Here is a 20,365-nt window from a genome sequence, read left to right on the forward strand (position 1 = left end):
AACCTTCTAAATGAAGGCAATCAAGAAGTCTGTTAGCCAGGTTTCTCAGTTTACAAGGGAAAAACAAAACAAAACAAAACAAAAACCAAAAAGAAAAACAAAAAGAAAACAGAGATGCTAAGTGACTCTTTGCAAGGTATTGAAAGCGTTAAGATCTAGGATTCAGGTCTTTTGACATTCTGTTTTTCCACTCAACCATAGGCCTTCCTTATTTAAACTTTACCTTATATACAGATAATAAATTTTAACCCTGGCAATGAAAGAAAGGATCAACCAAGGCCTTCCCCTGGCGGTGGGGGCCATTGGTTCTAGAACAGTTGTCTGGATTTGGATTCCGGCAGCAAAGTCTGTCCGGACCCCTCTGTCCTCCCGCCTCCTGATCTGGGAAAGAAGAGCTGAAGAATGCATATCTCCCAGAGCTGGCATGAAGGGCACTGACTGAGTAGTGCTAGTGTAGCCCTACCACGGTATCAATTCTCAATAAGGTGGACTGTTATTATCCCTGGTATCTGTATTTCCCTTCTCTATGGCCACATGTAGAAGTGCTTTGACAAGTATATGATACGTAACAGTAAGGAGTCCTCAACCTATGTTGAAGAAAAGAAAGATGCATCCCCCTTTTCATTCTCCTATTCTTGCAGGGACTTTCTCTTTCAACAAATCTTTATTGAGCCCCCTCTACAATGCCAGACACGTTGCTTTCCCAAGTATCATTGTAAATAAAGTGATAGAGAAAAATAGAAAAAAAACAGTGGGAGAGAGAAGGCTTTTTTGGTCTTGTTTTTGTTGTTGTTGTTGTTGGTTGGTTGGTTTGTAAGACATTAGAGGATGCTGAAATTATGGTGAGAAAGATCTAGTTGAGAAAGAACAACAACCCATATGGGACAGAAAAGTCACAACTGGGAGTAAAGGGTCCTGAAGGGTAATGGGGACAGGAGGACTGGTCTTAGAGAAGGAGGCAGCTCCGGGCACCTGGGTGGCTTAGTCATTTAAGCATCTGCCTTTGGCTCCAACCATGATCCCAGGGTTCTGTGGTCAAGCCCCATATCAGGATCCCTGCTCAGCGGGAAGCCTGTTCTCCCTCTCCTGCCCATCCCACCCGTCCCGCTCATGCTCTCTTGTGCGTTCACACTCTCTCTCTTTCTCAAATAAAGAAATAAAATCTTAGAAAGGAAGGAAGGAAGAAAGAGAGAGAGAAAGAAAGAAAAGGCAACCCCTCTTCTAATAGAACAAGTAGAAAGAAGGAAAGAATGTCTGCATAGTTTTGTAGGTTTTGTAGCAGAAAAGTAAGGAATTTCCCACCTAATGCCTTCTACTTTCTCTCTGAGGTAGGACGCAAGGTGGGGAGTCGTGGATACTGGGCATTGGAGGACACTCTGAGCTTGATGGTTGTGTATTTATTGCCCAGAGAACAAATTCTGTGCTCCCCCTGGCCACCAGCCCTCAGTATCAGAAGTACCACAGCTGTGGAACCACTGAAAGGGAAATTCCTGCAATAACATGGTGGCCTGGCCCCACCTTTATTGGCTAAGCATCTGCCACTGCTTTCCCTTTTTCCCATTGTGTAAGCCATTATAGAAAAGCCCATCACTATTCCCGTCCTACCCCACAATCTCACCTCTCCCTGAGATACAAAACTGCAAAAAAGGAAATAATCTCACAACAGAGACTCCTCTCTCTTTCCTGTGTTTTTGTGTGTGTGTGTGTGTGTGTGTGTGTGTGTGCTCTTGTGTAATACAGTCTAAAAGGAATATTTAGCCATGGAAACAAGTTTTACCTCTGTATCCCACGGACTCTACTCTGTCCCACATACCCACCCCACTACCATGGAGAGGAGGCAATTCTTTGCATGAAGACAGCTGTGGCTGTCGCTCGTTTCCTTCTAGGCAGAGGCTGCGTAGTGTTCTCTCCTTGTTCCTCTTTCCCCATGGAAAGACTTTTAGCATTTCCAAGTTGCCAAGAAATTAGGGAAGTAGAAAATACTTACCTTAGCATAGATGATAAGCCATTTATCCCCTTTCCCTCTCTCACTCACTCACTATTGGTTGACAATCCTTGCCATGTGAGGAAGGAAAGGCCACCATCTCTTTTCTTATTCTTTTCTCATTCTTTCATTTTGTGCCTTACCACAATAGCTCTGTTTTCTAATTTAGAGACAATTCTGGTAAAGACCTGAAAGCTAAAAATCTATGCCAGAAGTCTCCTTGGGAGACCTGGAATAAATCTTTTTTTTTTTTTAAGAAGAAAAGTTAAATTAGATCAAACAATTCATATTTACTGAGCAACTACTGTGTGCCAAGCTATGAGTTACAAGAGATACAGGATGAAAAAAAAAATTGGGGGGAAATGGTGGCACACAACTCAGATAAACACCAGATAAACTGACAGGTGCCAAGGAAGTTCCAATGAAGAGATTACTGGACATTCTAGGGAAAGACTTCATCAGGTGACTGGCATTAGCACTTGGACAATGATTAGATCTTTGTAAGTGGAGTTTTTTTAAGGGCATTCAAAATAAAGATCGGGGGCATGAAAATGCTGGATTCATTCAAAGAGTGAGAGTCTTCAGATCCTAGAGTCAGTGCTTAGTGGTGAAAGGAGGGAGTTGCAGGGTTGGAGGGAAGGTAATGAGAATTAATGTTAAAACTAGTGTGAACTTTTACACACAATAAGGATTGATTAGAGCAAGAACAGGGACAATCTTAAATGGCAGTTTGTCATTTACTCTGTAAAAAGAATAAAGTGGAGAATCATTAAAGGCTTGTGAGTAAAAAAAAAAAAACATTTTCTCACCATTGTATCTTGCTTATTATTAGCAAGTGGTTACTTCTTGCTAATATTGAAACTAAGTTTCGGAAACATGGCCAATTTTTCCTGGTTGTGCGATGAAAATGCATTCTCTGTCACATCAACTCCTTTAGTCCAACCTTCTCTACCTTATATTAAGACTTCTTTATCAACATGCTTCATAAAAACAACATATACTGGTCTCAGGACTCAATCCCATTTCAAATTTCTTACATAAAAAGTCCAGGATCTCAAGCCAATATCAATATACAGTCTGCAGTGGTAACTATAAAATTAACTGATATGTATATATATATATAAAACACCATATATATATATATATATATATATATATATATATATATAAAACACCTTATTATGGTATACACACTGCAGTTGCTGGGATACTCTTTTCCATTTGCTTATTCACTAAATAGATACTTACTGAGAATCTATTATGTGCCAGGCACTATTCTAATAGCTTAGCTCCTAGGTTGGGAAAGAAACAAAGTCCCTTCTTTTAGAGGACCTCTTTTCTTGAGATGTTTTCTCTATCATTTATCCCTCTTGATTATAGCAATAATTATTCCTTAAGGGGCAATATTAGCTTTCTGAAGGGTCAACATGACTTATGGTACCATTGATAGTCTTACTACCCATGTAAAAAAAAATCACAGGCAAATAGATTTTAACACCTCCAAGGGAAATCTCTTAAAAGAGTTGATTAATGTATTGAAAGACGAGCCTTTTCTGGTCAGTCAAATGTTCTCTTAGCTCAGAATTGCCAAATATGGATAACCTGTTTTGAAAGAATTCTAATATAACCAAAAATGCCTAACACAAAAGCTATTTGAGGGTATAACTTAGTTTGTCTTCAGTGACTCATGACTTCTCAGAATCTTAGAATTCTTTAGAGCCAATTATTTTAAAGAGCAATTATTAACTGGGACGTCAAAGCAATCTTGGAGAAGAGTTCAGCTTTCTTATTTTTAAAAATTTCCATTAGCTGAACCTATAAAGGCCACTCATGCCACCCGAGATTTTGAAAATAATCTAAAGCACTGGGTTTTTTATTTCAGCTGTTTGGAAATGACTAACAAGAGTAACACAATGGATGAACTTCATCAAACATTCATAGCTGGATAAGTAAGAAACACCCACTACGTGGAAATTAATAAGAAGACATGTCACCATAGTCTTATGACAGGAATGTTCTCTCAGAGTATTTTGAGCCATTAAATAGCTCTCACCACCTTAAATCACCTTTGGTATTATTTTCTAAGTGTCTTAAATAGAGAAGATGTAAGAGAAGGAAAAACTTACGCTCCTTTAAGTGATACAAAGTGCTGGTAACCATTAACCAACAATAATAATGGCATGAATAATAGAAAAGTGTGACTCGAGGGGCGCCTGCGTGGCTCAGTCGGTTAAGCTCAGGTCATGAGCCCCAGGGTCCTGGGGTCGAGCCCCATGTCGGGCTCCCTGCTTAGCAGAGAGCCTGCTTCTCCCTCTCCCTCTGCCTGCTGCTCTGCCTACTTGTGTGCACTTTCTCTCTCTATCTCTCTGTGTCTGTCAAATAAATAAATAAAATCAAAAAAAAAAAAAAAGAAAGAAAGAAAAGTATGACTCGAGGTGACTTAAGGACAATTTTAAATTACATATGAAAAATGAAAACTTGGGCTGAAGGTATCAGGAAATTCTAAATTCCACTCCTTAAATTGTAGAGCGGAATTTTAAATGGGGCCAAGAAATAGGGCAAAGTGTCAGCCAAATCACATATTGTGAGAAAAGCTATACAAACAAACAAACAAAAACATGAAAATTACTTTGCCAGACAAAAGAAAAAGCCAAATGATAGCATGTGTGCATCCACTCATGCCAAGTTTAGGCCATCTGATTGATTTAGAGTTTAATGATGTAGCCCTATCTATTTTCTTCTTGGAACTAACAGAAATTAATTTTCCATTCATTCTCATCTTGCATTCATGAAATATAAGTTCCCAATGAAAGAAACTCTATTTTGTTCACTGCTAGTCCTGGTGCCTAGAACAATGCTTTGTACATAGTAAGGGTTTGACAAATACTTGTTGAGTGAAAAAACATATTATTCAAAAAGACCTGTTGCTATGGATGACGTAGTCTCTTCTTACCAAAGTTAAATTATGCATGATATGCTTATAGCAGCTGAAGGGTTTGCCCAGTTACAAGACATCTTCAAATGAGTTTAGTAAAGAGTATCTTCATTAAGATTATCAATATTATTTGGTAATTGCCTTTAAGTCATGTTTTCCAAGTGAGCAATCTTCATTACTATAGACCCTTCATAGCACCAGTTCCCAAAGTGCACTATGTGTATGGAAGGATGAACCAGGTTATCTTCTTGTTACCAAAAACAAACAAACAAAAACCTTCTTTCTTTTACCTTAAATAGTTACCTATTTGTTTTAATGCATACTAGGAAACAATGTAACAAGCACATCTGATCTGTTTTTTATCGGTACCAAAATTACAAAAGATATATGTCAGTACACGTGAGTTTGTTTGGTTTAAAAAAAGACATTAAGTAAATAGTAGTGTAGGCAGATGTGCTAAAAACCATAATAATGGCATGTATATGACTAAGTTTGTGGTAACTCTGATTTTGGTTCCTGCTTGGAGCAATAAGGCTCACACAAGAAATCCTGCCTTCTTGTAAAGATCTTCCTGGGCTACAGGCAGGAATCTGTTACTTTACCACCTTTATCAGCTAAGTTTGTATCTAATAGAATAGCTTTAAGCTCTCTTGGCTCCGTGTCTCCTTTTTACAGCAAATATTTTTATATTTTTACTATCTTAAAAGGATATCCATAGCCTAGTTATTCACTTAAGTTCCCAAAAACTCAATCTAAGGTTCCAGCTGTATTATAAAGCAGAAATCAAAAGCAGTCTGTGACTTAAATTGTATTTCAACACATAAATGCTTAGGCATAAACCTCCCACCAACACCCCAAAGGGCATCATGATGCAGTCACATGGCACCCATCCATGCCAAATCACTGTGAGTGTGACAGCCACTAATGCAGACAGACACAGGTGTGTTCTGTGAGTGACACAATCAGATATCATAGGCAGTCTTGCCACTAGTGGTTTCCTAAGATACAGAACAAGTCCTGGGAGATCCTGTCTACCACCCCTCCCTACAGAAATGACATCCCTCCCTTAATTTGCAAAGCAGTTGCTTTCCTGAAAAGGGAAAGTTAAAATGGTGCAAAAGAATACTTTGTGTTTATATGTAAATCAGGAGAATAGGGTAAGGTTCCAGGTTCAGATCATTATAAAAAGGCTTTCCATCTACATGAATACCTGAACGGCCGATAAAAGCTGAATGAGATACAGGACCATCATTGGATGTGTGGAGCTGTCCCACACCAGGCCATCTAGCTTTGCTGGCTCCCTTCCACTCTCCAGTTGGGCCTTTTCCATCATTATGACAACCAAAAATGCCCACAAACACTTTCCAAATGCCTCCCACACTGATCTCATAAATCCAATGGCCCTATTGGGGTTGTTTCTTAAGCCCTTCATTACTAAGGTGTAATTTATTAATCTACTTTGGGTTTTTTTATTTAGCAATGATGGCTTTTGGTTCTAAAGTATCTTAAAAGATTAGCTCTAGGACTTCTAAAGCTATTATAATATTCCATGTTATTATTATTTCAGAAGTTTTATTGTTTTATGACTTGTTAACAGTAAAATTTCTCTTTGGCTTAAAGTTGATAAAGAAGAAATATTTCTTTTTTGTTTAGAAACATATTTGTTACATTCTTGTTAAACACTTCACTACATGCCTCACACAATGGGTATCACTTCCAAAGAGTAAGTATTCTTAAAGCAAATTTCAGAAACTTTGGTTTCTTTCAAGGAAAAATATTTCAGAGTTGGGGATCCTGAAAGAATCTGCAATTCAGTATAACTAGAAATACGGTTACTGAAAATCAGATACTTCTTGAATTATCTAAGCCTCCCAGGGCTGCAAATTTTGACAGTATAACTTTCAAAGCAGATTCTTGGCATAATTTTGAGTGGGTTTTGACCAAGTCATGCTTGGAAATTTGCTACTGCAGCATTCATGGAGAGGGTGTGGGGTACAAGAAAGAGAAAAACAAAAAATGAATGAAAACTTTCCGGGGTGAAAGACCTTAAACTTAACTGAACTTCTGAACTTTACACCCTGTTGTGATTTTTCTGACACTTTGAAGAATAGTTCTGGAGAGCCTCCAAACAGCACACTCCTCACTCCGTTCTTAAACAGTGTGAAATCTGTCAACCCAGCCAGGTCACCAAGAGGGCAGACCATGAGTCGTCTTTACTGAGAGGGACGTTCTGTAGGACACTGCAGAAGCTGGGCAGATTTTGATTTTTACTGAGAGGTAGGGCCTGGCAATTTGAGAAAAACGCTGATTCCCACTCATTCAGAAAGCTGGCTCAGCATGTATGTTTGTTTCAAATATGCCCTATACAAGTTACCAAAGTGATGACTTTATATTCATCCCCTCAATTCTTAGCAGAAAGCTGATCATCGAAAATAACTAACAGAGTTTTATTTGCAAAGATGGAAAGTTTAAAACACTTGCCTCAGCTCAAGATAGAACCTGATTTTTTTTTAATTAATTCTATTGTGTGCAACAAAGAAACAATATCAGTTAATGAGAGGCGTGGGAACTCTTTTGATGCCTGTTCTACTTTTGAAGTTTTTTCTACCAAGTTCCTTAACCTTTTGTTACTCTGTTTCTCTGCTTATAAACCTGGAACAATGATAGGTATTATTAGCTCAAGCTATTTTGTTCAGAGAACTGGGACCCCGGGGCAAAATTACTAAGTCAATGAAGTTTTTCTTCGACTTTTATACCTTCTTTCACTCATTCCATTGTGCTAAATGCTAAGGATTAAAAGGTAAATAAGATGGCCCTGTCCTCAAGGAACTAACAGTTTAGTGGCTGAGAAGTAAACAAGACAATTCATGAATAACTGTTTTGCTGAATATAAATGGGGGGTGGGGGGGAGGGACAAAGGTGGTAGCTATGGAAACCCAGCACAGAACATCTGCAACCACTGGGGAAAACAGGGAAGACTTTCCACCCAACTACCTTCTTTCTCCTCTCTCTGCCTCTCCACCCCACCTTCCAGCAGATCCTCCCCCATGACTTCCCATCTGAGATAAAGCCCAAGCCCTGAAATGCCTTCCTGCCTCAGAATCTATTTGTCTGATATTGTGTACCTAATTGCAAACTAATTCAAGCTAAGGTAGTCATTGATTGGCTAAGCTAACTCTTTCCAGATGATATTTGCCTTCTGACTGGGGCTGTCTTTACACATTCAACCAATCTTTATTGAGCATACACAGTATAAGTAAATTTCAGCTCTTTTCCCCAAGACTGATAAATGGAAGAACCAAGACTTGAACAAGGTGGTCTTGACTCTAGACCAAGGGATCTTTCCAGTTACTTAGTTATCCAGCTGCACTACCTGTTCTACTAGAAGGGCCGTTGGAGGGCCCAAGAGAGTGCAGATACCCACCACCCCACTCCCACCTACCCCCCACCCTGCCGTACACACCCAGGATCACTGTTTTCAGCTGTTTCTGCCATGGAGGAATAGGAATAAGCCCTCCCCTCGACAGGGGACTCTCTGGGGGAAGAAGGTGTTTCTGCATCATCTTTCACCACCAGCACTGCCCAGCGTGTGGACCAAAGTAAATGTCTAGTTAATGTTTGGAGAAAGAAAGGAAGGAAGGAGAGAATAATGAGAAAGAAAGGGAGGGTGGGAAGGGGGAGGGGAGGGGAGGGAAGGGGGAGGGGAGGGGAGGGAAGGGAAGGAATGTAGGACAATTCTCTTTGGTTATTTCACAAGTCCTATAATTGCCAAGTGTCTACCACCTGTTCCTCCAATGCCCCTCCTTCAGACACAGCAATTAAACCTTCATTCGGAAGAATCCAGTGCTAATGATCTAGGGCAAAAGAAAGAGTACAAATACTTCATTTGCTTCTTGGTGCATTTTAATGTCACCCCACCTTCACTCCCTGCCATTTCCTCCCCACAACTCTTTCTTGAACAGGATGGTCTGCAGGTTTAGTAGGGTTTTGTGTGTACTGATTTTTTTTTTTTTTTCCCCAATACAGGCTATTATAAGCTTTTAGAGCTTATAGAGTTTTTAGAGCTCTCTGGTCTCTATAGTCCTAAGAATAGGAATGTATTTCTGGCTGACCATTCACCTCATCTGGAAGGCCATTAAGGACCCTGGCCATTACCAAAAAGAACACAACCTCACTGATAGCAAATCTCAAACCCATGTGGGATTCAAAGGGTAGTATAAAAACCTCCTCACATTTTGTCTCAGACTGGCTTTCATGGTACAGAGTCCACCTCCAATGGGTACTTGTATGCCCCTTCTCTTTTTGATCCCTCTTCTTCATTCCTTTTCTCCTGTCCTATCCTCTGAGCCTCTCTACCCCACCATGTCCCCTCCATACATGCCAGGGGCCATCTTGCCTCTATACCTTTGGGCTATTTGACTCCACCAAGGGCAAGGGGCAAAGTGAATCATCACATTCTTGAAAGGGGAACCCACTAGACATAAAATCTTCCCCTTGCTCATATTTTCCACTTCATCGATAATTTCTAGGCATTTTCATACTAAAATATCCCTTGCCCATCACAGCTGAAGTAGAAATGAAAGTAGTGAAGACAACAAGAGTCCATCCCACCACCTTCCTCTGGGTATTTGACATAAGAAACTCTGTCCGGAAAATGCTGTATATTCAAGGACCTAGCACCGAGTCAGTGTTCAGTAAATATTTGTAGGTGGAACCTAACCAGTGTTTACCACACTGCTTAAATCTACGCACTGAGACTCGGGAAGAACAAATAGCCAACTCATGATTAAAGGGCTTCCATTTCATTCCTTGAGAGCTACCAAAGAATACCATGTGTTTATTTAATATCTGTTCCTGAGTAGAATCTTATTTCACATTATAAAGGTAAATAAAAATGTTTAGAAAACACATTAAAGCCATATGTGTTTTCTGGAGGTAAGGAAAAAGGGAGAGAAGACAATGCTGGGGGTGAGGAATTAAGTGAAACAGGGAGGAGCATGTCCTCAGACCAGGTCTCAGTCAGCAGATAGCCTTCAGGTGAAACTTTAGGTGACTTGAAGGCTTGGCTATGAAATGGTTAAACCAGAAGCCTGTGTGCATCCTGTCACGATTTTATTTTGAGCAGCCTGTTTGCCCGAGAGCCTCCCACTCTTTCCCTTCCCCAGAAACTGCAACTCTACTCTATGTCCACAACAAAAATGTTTGTCTTTTCCACAGCTTGAGGGACTAACCAATGCCTACAAATTTCTTTGTGTAATAACATAATAATCAAATCACATTAAGTCAGTGCCAGTCATACTTGTGTTTTCAATTTTAAAGCTCACCAGTGATTTATTATTCACCTCCTAATATGCCATTTGTATGTATAGTGAGAGATACAGGAAAGTTACATGTGTAGAATCACTTCCAAATTCTACTATGAAGCTGTCTCATATGTTCTGTCATTACTTTACAAGTTTCCTTTCAGTATTTCTCACGGTGACATTTCCTCTTCAGTGATATAGATTCTAATCTTCAACTTTTAAATCTTCATCCATTTTTAAAACACTTAAGTTTATGGGTTATATTGATATTTCCTTTAATTGTTTTTATTTTACTAACTATCATTTTTTAAAGGAAAGGAATCTGGGTATCAATCCCTGACTGTATCCCAGGGAAATAGGGCCTTATGCTGGCCTCTCACATGTCGCCTACTCTTTGTCCATTCCTATAAAGAGTAGAATATAAGGAACCCTAGAGTTTCATTTTCAAGGTCAGAGAGACCTGGATCTCTGTCCCCTTCTGCTGCTTATCAGTTGTGTGACTTTGGAAACATTACTAAACTTTGCCAAATCCATGGCTTCATCTGTAAAATATATCTATCGCTATCAACTTCATAATATCCACTTTTTCGAAAATGAATGGCGTGACAAATGTCCACTATCTAGTAGATACTCAGTATTTCCTAGTACCATCACTCCTAGTCCCAAGCCTTGTCCTTGCTGTGGATTGTATAAGTGGGATAGGAGGCCAGTTGCATTTGTTCTAGATGAAGTACATCAGTTATATCTTTGGAAAGAGTTCAGGTACCCATGCAGATGGACACTGCAATGATCATCTAAAGCAATTCTATCTTCCCCATGTAAGAAAAGCTTTCCATGGCCTGAATTAATGGCATAAGTCTTAATGGAAGCTTGTTCCTTAAGAGCTTGTTCCACCAAGAGTCATTACACCTAAAGATGTGATTACACCTAAGGAGCCACTTTAAGCCATAGAGAGCCATGGACCGTAAGAGACAAATCTCAATGAACAGATAAATAGATCGAGTTCCCTACTGAACTACAGTGGATATTTGCATTTAAAGAGTATACGCCAACCACTTCTAATGCCCACTTGATTCAGTCCATTAAATCAAAGAATTCACTCAGAGGAAATATAATTCTAGTAAACTTTTTAACATATGAAGGAAAAGGAATTCACTTAAAATGCACTTACTTTGCAAAGAACAAAATATAGAGGATCCTTTGCTCATCGATTTTCAAGATATATGTTCCTATCTGGGTCTCTACCAATGGATAAACTTAGTACTAATCTCCTACCCTTCTCAAGATGCACTTGTAATCATTGCAGAAAATCCAACAAATTCAGAAAAAAACTAGAAGTTCAAGTTCTCCTACACAGGGCATTAGCCCTGTTATCTGTTGTGTTTGAAGAATGAATCTCTCCTGTTCGGGATAATTCAGTTCTATAATCCCATGGTGGTGCCCACTGGGAGCAAGGTTATGTGCTGCTCTAAGACAGGAAAAATAAAAATCCTATACCTCAATCAAGAGTCACCTCCTTCCTTCACTCCTTCATTCAACAAACACCACCTTAGCCAGGCCCCACTCTCCATAAGACATAACCATACCCTCACAGAACTTCCAGTAGCCTGCATGGCATCCATTGCCTAGAGAGCTAGGAATGCCTGTTACTACCATCCCAACTGCAGTGCATTAGGAGGACTTCCAGAAGGATCTAAAGGCACGTGACTGGAGGGTGAGGAGGAAATACCTGATGTGGGCTGCTGAAGGGTGGGTGGCATTTCAACAGGTGAAGATCGTACTCTATACACAGGCAGTGTAGAATTGGTACAGAAGTAGAAAACCATAGGGGACCTGGTTGGGGATGAGGGGAACAGCAAGAACAGAGACCTATTTATCTGCAAGGGAACTAGTAGGAAATAAAAATGGAAAAGGAAGTTGGCATCACATTTAGAGAGCCACGAATACCAGAATAAATAATGCAAACTTAACAAAGTAGACACTGGGGAGCCATTGAAGAATTCGGAGCACAGGGTTGAGATGGTTGGGTTTGGGCTGAAGGCATAAATCTGTCTGTGGTAGGTGAGATAGATGGGAAGGGACAACGGGAGGCGATCAGAGGGTTTGTCCAGTTTTCCTGGGGCAGGAGAGCAAAGAACTCGCAGACAGTGGGAAAGCAGAGGAGTAGATGCACATTCCAACACAATTCTGGAATTTTTGTAGTTAAATGGAACAGTTCAAACACATCTCTCCAGACGAAAGACCACACTTACTTTAAATACATGCTGAGACCTAGGGGGTTAATGCAGCTGTTTTTACCCTCTAGAGACTTAGAACCAACCGTAGTTTGGTCACCTCAATTTGCTCCCCACAAACCATTGCCCTCAAAACTCAGGATTTGCTAAACATTTCAAACTCCCAGAAGCGGAGGGTTCAATAAAACCGCATTGTGCCTGGCGCGTACTTCTTCTTTAGGACTGAGGAAATTTGATCGGCTTCTTACTAATTCATTTAAATTTCATTCAAACTGGGATTTTGGAAAACCTCTCTGTTGCCCAAAAAAGTCTTAAGAGCTTATTTTTAAGGCCTTTTCCCCTCCTTAAAAAAAGGAAATAGTAGTTCTCCAACCATCCCTGGACCCTGGAAGTTATAGTCACAGCTTTTGAGTTGGGATGGATTCTATAGTAGGCAAAGCAAAGGCTCAAAACAGCACATTTTTGCCAAATGCCAGAGTGTTGTGTGGCTGAGGACAAGCATTTGGCCCTCATGAATACTTTCTGACCACATTTTCTAACCCTGAGGCAGCAGGTGTATGGAAGTAGGGAAGGGGTTCATTCTATTCTATCACCAGGCACGCTGGTGTGTCCTCCTCACTGTCAAGAACGTCAAAGAGAAATCTGGCAATTGAAAAAATAAACGTGTTAAAAAGTAGAACTAGAGAAACAATTTACCCTGTCTTGAAGAAGACTTTGCTCTTCCGCCTCCTCCTCCCACTCCATGGCAGTGTTGAGGCAAATCTCTTCTTCTAGTGACAGCCATCAAGCAGTCGTGAGTATCTGTCGTACACAGAACGGCTAATAACATGGGGCTTTGATACACCTCTATTCAACACCTGATTTTAGAGAACTTAAAATAACCTCCACACTGCTTTTAACTCAAATTGATTTCCCAACTTCAAGTTCCACTTTAAGGTAATTGTATACTTCAAGTTTCTTTTCTTTCCCTCTCTTTCTTTTTTTTTTCTCCCAGTGTTTTGTTATTGTTGTTGTTGATGTTATATTATATGTATTTTTGTTTATTAGCTTTTTGGTATCACAGCTGATTTTCTTTCCGACTCAAGACTAAGCCTAGAAAAGGCCCTAGATGTTAAGGAATTTAATTTGTATTTTATCTCAGTCCCACTGCTCAGGATTTCAAAGTTCATTTGTAATGACCACATCTTAAAAATGCGTCCCTCCATGTAAGCACAGTCTCCACGTGTGATGGTTACGAGCCAGATAACACCCCGGGTTGTCATCAGCTCCTACCCACCATTCTCTGAGTGCTGGGAATATATACAGGAAGAAATAAACAACTATGACCATTTATGACCACGGACAATGTTTGAAAGACTGGGATAGAAATAGTAATGTATTTTACAAGGCTTTTTGGCAGACAATTCTTTTTATGAATAAATGCAGATCTTCATGCCTAGAGATGCTAAACTCTGAAAGGTGGAATTTGAGTGCCGAAATCATTACATCCAAGTCTAAATTACGAAACTTGCTAAAAGCACGTGAAAATGAATCGAAGTCTTTAATACGTTGAAAGGAACACTAGTCTTATGCAGAGCCTGGTATCTTCAGCACCTCGTCAAGACGGCAAGTCTGCAGTATATAGTTGAGAAATCCACCAAGATTATTCTTTATAGGCAACATCTTTAATTTTTTTCACCTTTTAAAATGGTCTACTGAAAACTGTATCTACAGAGAACTGCATCTTAGAATAAATTGTTTCACTCTTAAAATCCTGTATTTTTTCAAGAAAAATGTCATCCTGGACAACCTCCCTGTTTCTAACTTTGCAGGGACCCTGAATCCTGAATTAGTTGAATTTGTAGGGAAGCAGAAAGAGCTGTGCTGTAAATCTGACATTTGCACGCAGGACACCTACAATCAAATGAATTCACTTCTTTTCATCTTTTTAAGAGCTACACTTTAAAACTAGAATTTCAGCCTGATTTCTCCAACACTTCTTGAACTTGGAACTGGAGCACAGACACAAGAAAGTTTTTAAGTGCCTCATCGTCATTCATTTACCATCAGTGACTTGCAGGATAGTGTGGAAATTCAAAGAAAACTAGCAGGAATCTGGCCTCCAAGACCTGACACCTAATTAGAGCATCAGACGTGTAAATAAGAGTGAATATGCAATCATCCAGGGCACAGTTGGGTGTTAGAGTGGGAGTCGTCAGAGCAAGGAGTGGTGGCAGAAAGATCTGGGCCTTGGAACTCCACTGGAGGGTTTGAGAAAATGATTTCAAAACTAACATAAACTGTAGCATCTTTCACTTTATAAATCAACTTATTATTTTAAAGTGGCATTTGATGATGATGTTTCTGCAAGCAGAGATAATTTATTCAAATTAAATCCACAAATTTTGCATAGAGTTTCCATTATGGGCAGCATTACGCACCAATACAAGGGATTACTGCTGTGTGCGGGTCTCAGCATTTCAATAACCAGTGTCACGGCTGGACCAACACTCATGCTTCTTATTATGATTGCAAGACACCCTCCAGCCATAACCACCAAGAAACTTTGAAAAAATAAAGGTTTATTACTTACGGGACCTGGAAATTGCACGGCACAACTAGGGCCACACAGTCAAGTCATGGGTAGAAAGGGAGAGAGAGTGTGAGCGAGGCCAGGACTCTTTTATTGGGATATGGGGGTGGGGACCTAGGGTTTTGCAGACTCACTCTTTATTGGTGAATTTAAAACATAAGAGTGGGAATTTAAAGCACAAGAAGAGAAAAAACAAGTGGCCCACAGGGCTAGTTATCGAAATCAACCAAGACCTCTAAAACAAAGGAGCCTCAGTGGGAGGGAGGTGACCTGGCTCTTTATTTGGGCGTGAGGCTGGCAATGTGTTTATTTGGAATAGCCTTCTTTGAAGTGGATGCCGGGCCCAGCAAGCAAAGGTTAAATCAGGCACTTGCATGACCAAAACAAAACAAAATTTAAAAAGCTGTTATGGCTTCCCCTACAATTACAAAGTTTGATGAGATGGTTTCTGACCTTGGAGGGTAGGAAGTTATTTATGTCAATAACTCTATAGTACAAGACATGTTAAAAATCCTATAATAGAAGAATCAACAAAGCAAATGAATAACACTAACCCTGCAAAGAATTTCATTATAATTATTATATAATATAGGTATTGTAATAAGTATGAGTACAATAATTATCAGAGTAGGGTATAGATTAGTAACACACTCTTTAAAAGATTCGGATGGATTGGGGCCCCTGGATGGCTCAGTCATTTAAGCATCTGCCTTTGGCTCAGGTCATGATCTTATGATCCTGGGGTCCTGGGATTGCAGCAGGCTCCCTGCTCAGCGGGGAGTCTGTTTGTCCCTCTCCGCCAGGTGGTGCTCTCTCTGTCTCTCTTTCTCTTTTAAATAAATAAATAAAATCTTTGTAAAATTTAGAAAAAAAGGATTCAGGTGGATTAATGCTCTGGAAGTATTGATATTAGGTTTATAGAGTTGGGTCTCCATGTTTACTTGAGGCAAGTTCTGCTCACTTAACTATAAAGGCATTCTTTGTTCTCAGTATCACCTTTCCTACTTCTACACCAACTACCAGCTATCCAAACTCAGGAACAGTTACTACAGACCTTGCTGAAAGAACCAGGTATAGAGTTGATGACAGAAATAGCCTCAACATAGTAGGTGTGCTTATAGATTTTTTTTTCTAGATATTTATTCTAGGTTCAGGGTTTCTCCTCCTACCAAAATGTATCAGCCCCTATAAAGAGAATATGCCATAAAGAAGGTACTCAAAATGAAAATAATTTTTATTAACGTTCTTGGTATTTAAGCCAACCCCAACTTGTGAAATTTAAGAACAACCATATTAGCAGTGCCAAAATAAACTTCATAACCCTAAATTAGTGTCTAAATAGTGCAGGAATGTGTTAATATGTACATATTTGTGAAATTTATAAAACAACAAGTGAGCAGAAAGTGAATTTCACAGTCTGGGTCAATGCACGCATAGATTAGGCAATGAAACTATTCTGGAACGCCATTTTATAACTGTTGCAAATGAAAATTTGGGGACTGAAAGCCCATAAACAACAAAATCCAAGCGAAAAGCACCATTAGGATAACTGTGAATGCCTTTAAATAATGACTTTTTAACTATGTAAAGATATTAAATAAACGGCATTGCATTATTAGGTACGTTAATAAAACTCTCTATAAATTTTCACAAGCTGAATTTAGCTGATCTGTAATGTAGCTTAGCTACTCATTAAGATTTCTATCCAGATACACCTATCACTATGCCCGTAACTATCAAAGTAAATACAACTGGTTACTCACTGAGAGCCCTTTTGGAAACACATGTAACCAATCCTATTCAATAATTGTATAACACATGTCAACACTCAAAATCAGTGCCTGGGATTAGCATACTGTATGCTTATTCATGAACTGTTCCTTATATGGATTTTTTTTTCTCCCAACTGTACCTTCAATTTATATCCTAGTTTGTCATTATCTCACATAGCACCAAGTGCTCCCTAAATGACAGTTGATAAATGAGTTATTAATATTTTTAAATAAATTTATTTTTCTTGCACTATTGAATATTCTTCCTGTTTAGAGGCTAGCTTGAAGCTTTTCTCATTTAGCTTTATGTGTGTCTTCAAATAAGAAAATTAAACCCTATTGTTTCCATAAATGGCTATCCAACAATTCTGAAATATTTCTTTGTCAATTAAAGAATAACCCAGATAGAATTGCTAAATGGCATAGTCATGGCTTGCCTCGGTATTTAGAAAATACTGGCCACCTGCTTGGTAGATATCTGCTTGTCCATTGCAGTAAGGTTGAAATTGCATAAATAAAGAATATACCTCATAATAACCAATTTGTCCAAAAACTTGGAAAAATCCTCACCATGAATAATATTATATGCTACCTTTTTTAACCTATAGACTACCATAAAAAATGAGCCATGAGTAGGTTTTATTGTCTAGATTTATTTTACTATTGAATGTGTTTGACATGATCTGAGCTTGTGCACCAAAGATGCAAGACAGGGTGGGAACTAGGGCAGCGAGTTACTTATTTCATACTCCAGATCTGAGACAGCGCCAAATAACTCAGTGATCAAGGTATATCGCATTTTAAAGTAATATTCTTTCAATAAAAATGAAGGCCAAAAATATCAAAACTTTAAATAAAGATCAAAGGAGATCTATATTCTGGCATGTTGGTTCACTGTTACCTTTTGACCACAGGGTGAAGAAAGGTGGGGAAGAAGGGAATCTTGCTGTTTTCTTCTTTGGTTTAAGGGCAAAATGGATTTAAATTAAAATTTAATATCTCCAGGAGTTCCTAGATGGCTCAGTCATTCAAGCTTCCTACTTTTGGTTTCAGCTTAGGTCATGATCTCAGAGCATAAGATCAAGCCCCCAGCCCCCCACCCTGTTGGCCTCTGCACTGTGTGTGGAGCCTGTTTAAGATTCTCTCTCTTGGGCGCCTGGGTGGCTCAGTGGGTTAAGCCGCTGCCTTCGGCTCAGGTCATGATCTCAGGGTCCTGGGATCGAGTCCCGCATCGGGCTCTCTGCTCAGCAGAGAGCCTGCTTCCCTCTCTCTCTCTGCCTGCCTCTCTGTCTACTTGTGATCTCTCTCTGTCAAATAAATAAATAAAATCTTTAAAAAAAAAAAAAAAGATTCTCTCTCTTGGGGTGCCTGGGTGGCTCAGCTGATTGGGCATCTGCCTTTGGCTCATGTCATGATCTTAGGTCCTGGGATCAACTCCCTGCTCAGTTGGGAGTCTGTTTCTCCCTCTCACTCTCCCTCTGGCCTCTCTCTGTCTCTCTCAAATAAACAAATAAATTATTTTTTTTAAAAAATTCTCTCTCTCCCTCTCCCTCTAGCCCCCCCAACTCTGTTTCTCAAAAACAAACCAAAAAAGCAAAAACAGAAAAACGAAAGAAAACCACAACAACAACAATAGCTCAAAGCATCATTAGATTGGCAGTATTTTAGGTAATCTGATAACTTTAATGAATGAAACCATTATTTCCTATCATCTATATTTATTGTATGTAACTTGTCGTTTTCTTACCTATGAATCTATTTGAAGTATTACACCACTTGGAAATCTGAATGGAAGTTTACAAAGGAATACAGTTGATATTTGAACAACACAAGTTTGAACCACATGGGCCCACTAACATGCAAATTTTTCTCAACAAATACAGTATAGTACTGTAAATGTATTGTCTCTTCCTTAAGACTTTCTCATTATCATTTTCTTTTCTCCAGTTCACTTTATTATAAGAATGCAGTATGTAATACACATAACATTAAAAATATGTGTCAATTGACTGTGTTACAAATAAGGCGTCTAGTTAACTATGGGTTATTCTCACATACACTTTTGACATGCCCAGAGTATATGCAGATTTTCAACTGCCCAGCAGGTGTGCACCCCAGCCCCCACATTATTCAAGGGTCAACTATAATCCATAATTTGAATTTGCTATGTTTGTGGCACATTTCCATCATTCAGGCTTACCTTGTTTACTTCCAATTCTGTTATGTTAGTACTCTCAGCTACCTAGGAGATTTTCTTTTTGTGTTTTAGAATGGGGAAATTTTCATAAAAGACTAAAAAAGGAACAGGTCATTGTATGGTTATTTCCTATTCAATTTCTGCACAACACAGGAATAACTCATTTCATTTACTTGACACACTTGATTTCATTCTATATAATTCTGTATAGAACCATCACCAACATTTCTTTGCCTCCCTATGTAGTAAAACTCCTTGGGTTGTCTATACTTGATACTATTGCCTGACATTTCTCTTCTCATTCCCTCTCAAACTCTTTATTATAAAATACCTCAAATTTACAGAAAGTTTTCAAGGATAGAACATTTATATACCCTTTACCCAGAGGAACCAATTATTATTTGGCCCTGTTTGTCTTTGCTATCTATATTTTTTGTATCCTCTTGGGAATTCATTGTATACATCATGCCCATTTATCCCTAAATATCTCAGCATGTATTTACCTTTTTTTAAATTTATTTTTAAATTATCTATTTATTTACTTTTTTTTTTTTTTTTTTAGAGAGAGAGAGAAGGGTGGGGAGGGGCAGAAGGAGAGAGAGAATCCCAAGTAAGCTCCACGCCCAGCTCAGAGCCCAACTCGGGGCTCGATGTCAGGACCCTGAGATGATGACCTGAGCTGAAACCGGAGGCCACCGCTTAAATGACTGAGCCACGCAAGCATGTCCCAGCACGTATTTTCTAAGAACAGGAGCCTTCTTTTGCAAACCACAGTTCCATCAGCACGTTCAAGGAATGTATAGACAGAATTTGAGTATCTCATATATTATGTCCATATCCAAATTTCACAAATTATCCTAAATAAGCCATTTTTGGAAATTTTCTCCTGATCCAGGATCCCATTCAGAGTCACATGAATGCATTTAGAGCACTCTATCTGGTATCCATTATTCTGAAATTGTACCAGAGACTATCTTTGTCTTTCAGAACACTGACATTTTTTAAGAATGCAGGTTAATTATTTTGTAGAAGATCTTTCAGCATAGGTTCTCATGATGTTCCCTCTTCCTGGGGATCGGAGCAAGAACACAACACCTACCATGTTGCACCCTCAGTGTTATTACACCGGAAGCCTGTAATAGCAACTTCTCCCATTACTGGGGAGGTGAACTTTGGTTACTTAGTGAAGATGCTGCCCCTTCTACATTTGTCCACTAAAAAACTACACAGTTCTTCCTTTCCAGTTAGAAACTCTGTGGGGAGATACTTTGATATTACAAATTATCCTGTTGCTTTTAAAACTTTCACTGAGTAGTTTCAGCATCCATCAATGATTTGGGCCCGAAGCAGTTATCACCATAAAAGTTG

At 39.2% G+C, this 20,365-nt stretch overlaps 1 protein-coding gene across 3 annotated transcripts in view; it reads left to right on the forward strand.

The window, feature by feature from the left end:
- Nucleotides 1–20,365, forward strand: part of PDE7B (phosphodiesterase 7B) — a 307,284-nt gene that overhangs the window by 245,917 nt on the left and 41,002 nt on the right. The gene's annotated exons all lie outside the window — the stretch shown is intronic.

The sequence above is a fragment of the Lontra canadensis genome, unplaced genomic scaffold (genome assembly GCF_010015895.1).
Source record: "Lontra canadensis isolate GAN:19392208 unplaced genomic scaffold, GSC_riverotter_1.0 scaffold156, whole genome shotgun sequence".
NCBI lineage: Eukaryota > Metazoa > Chordata > Mammalia > Carnivora > Mustelidae > Lontra > Lontra canadensis.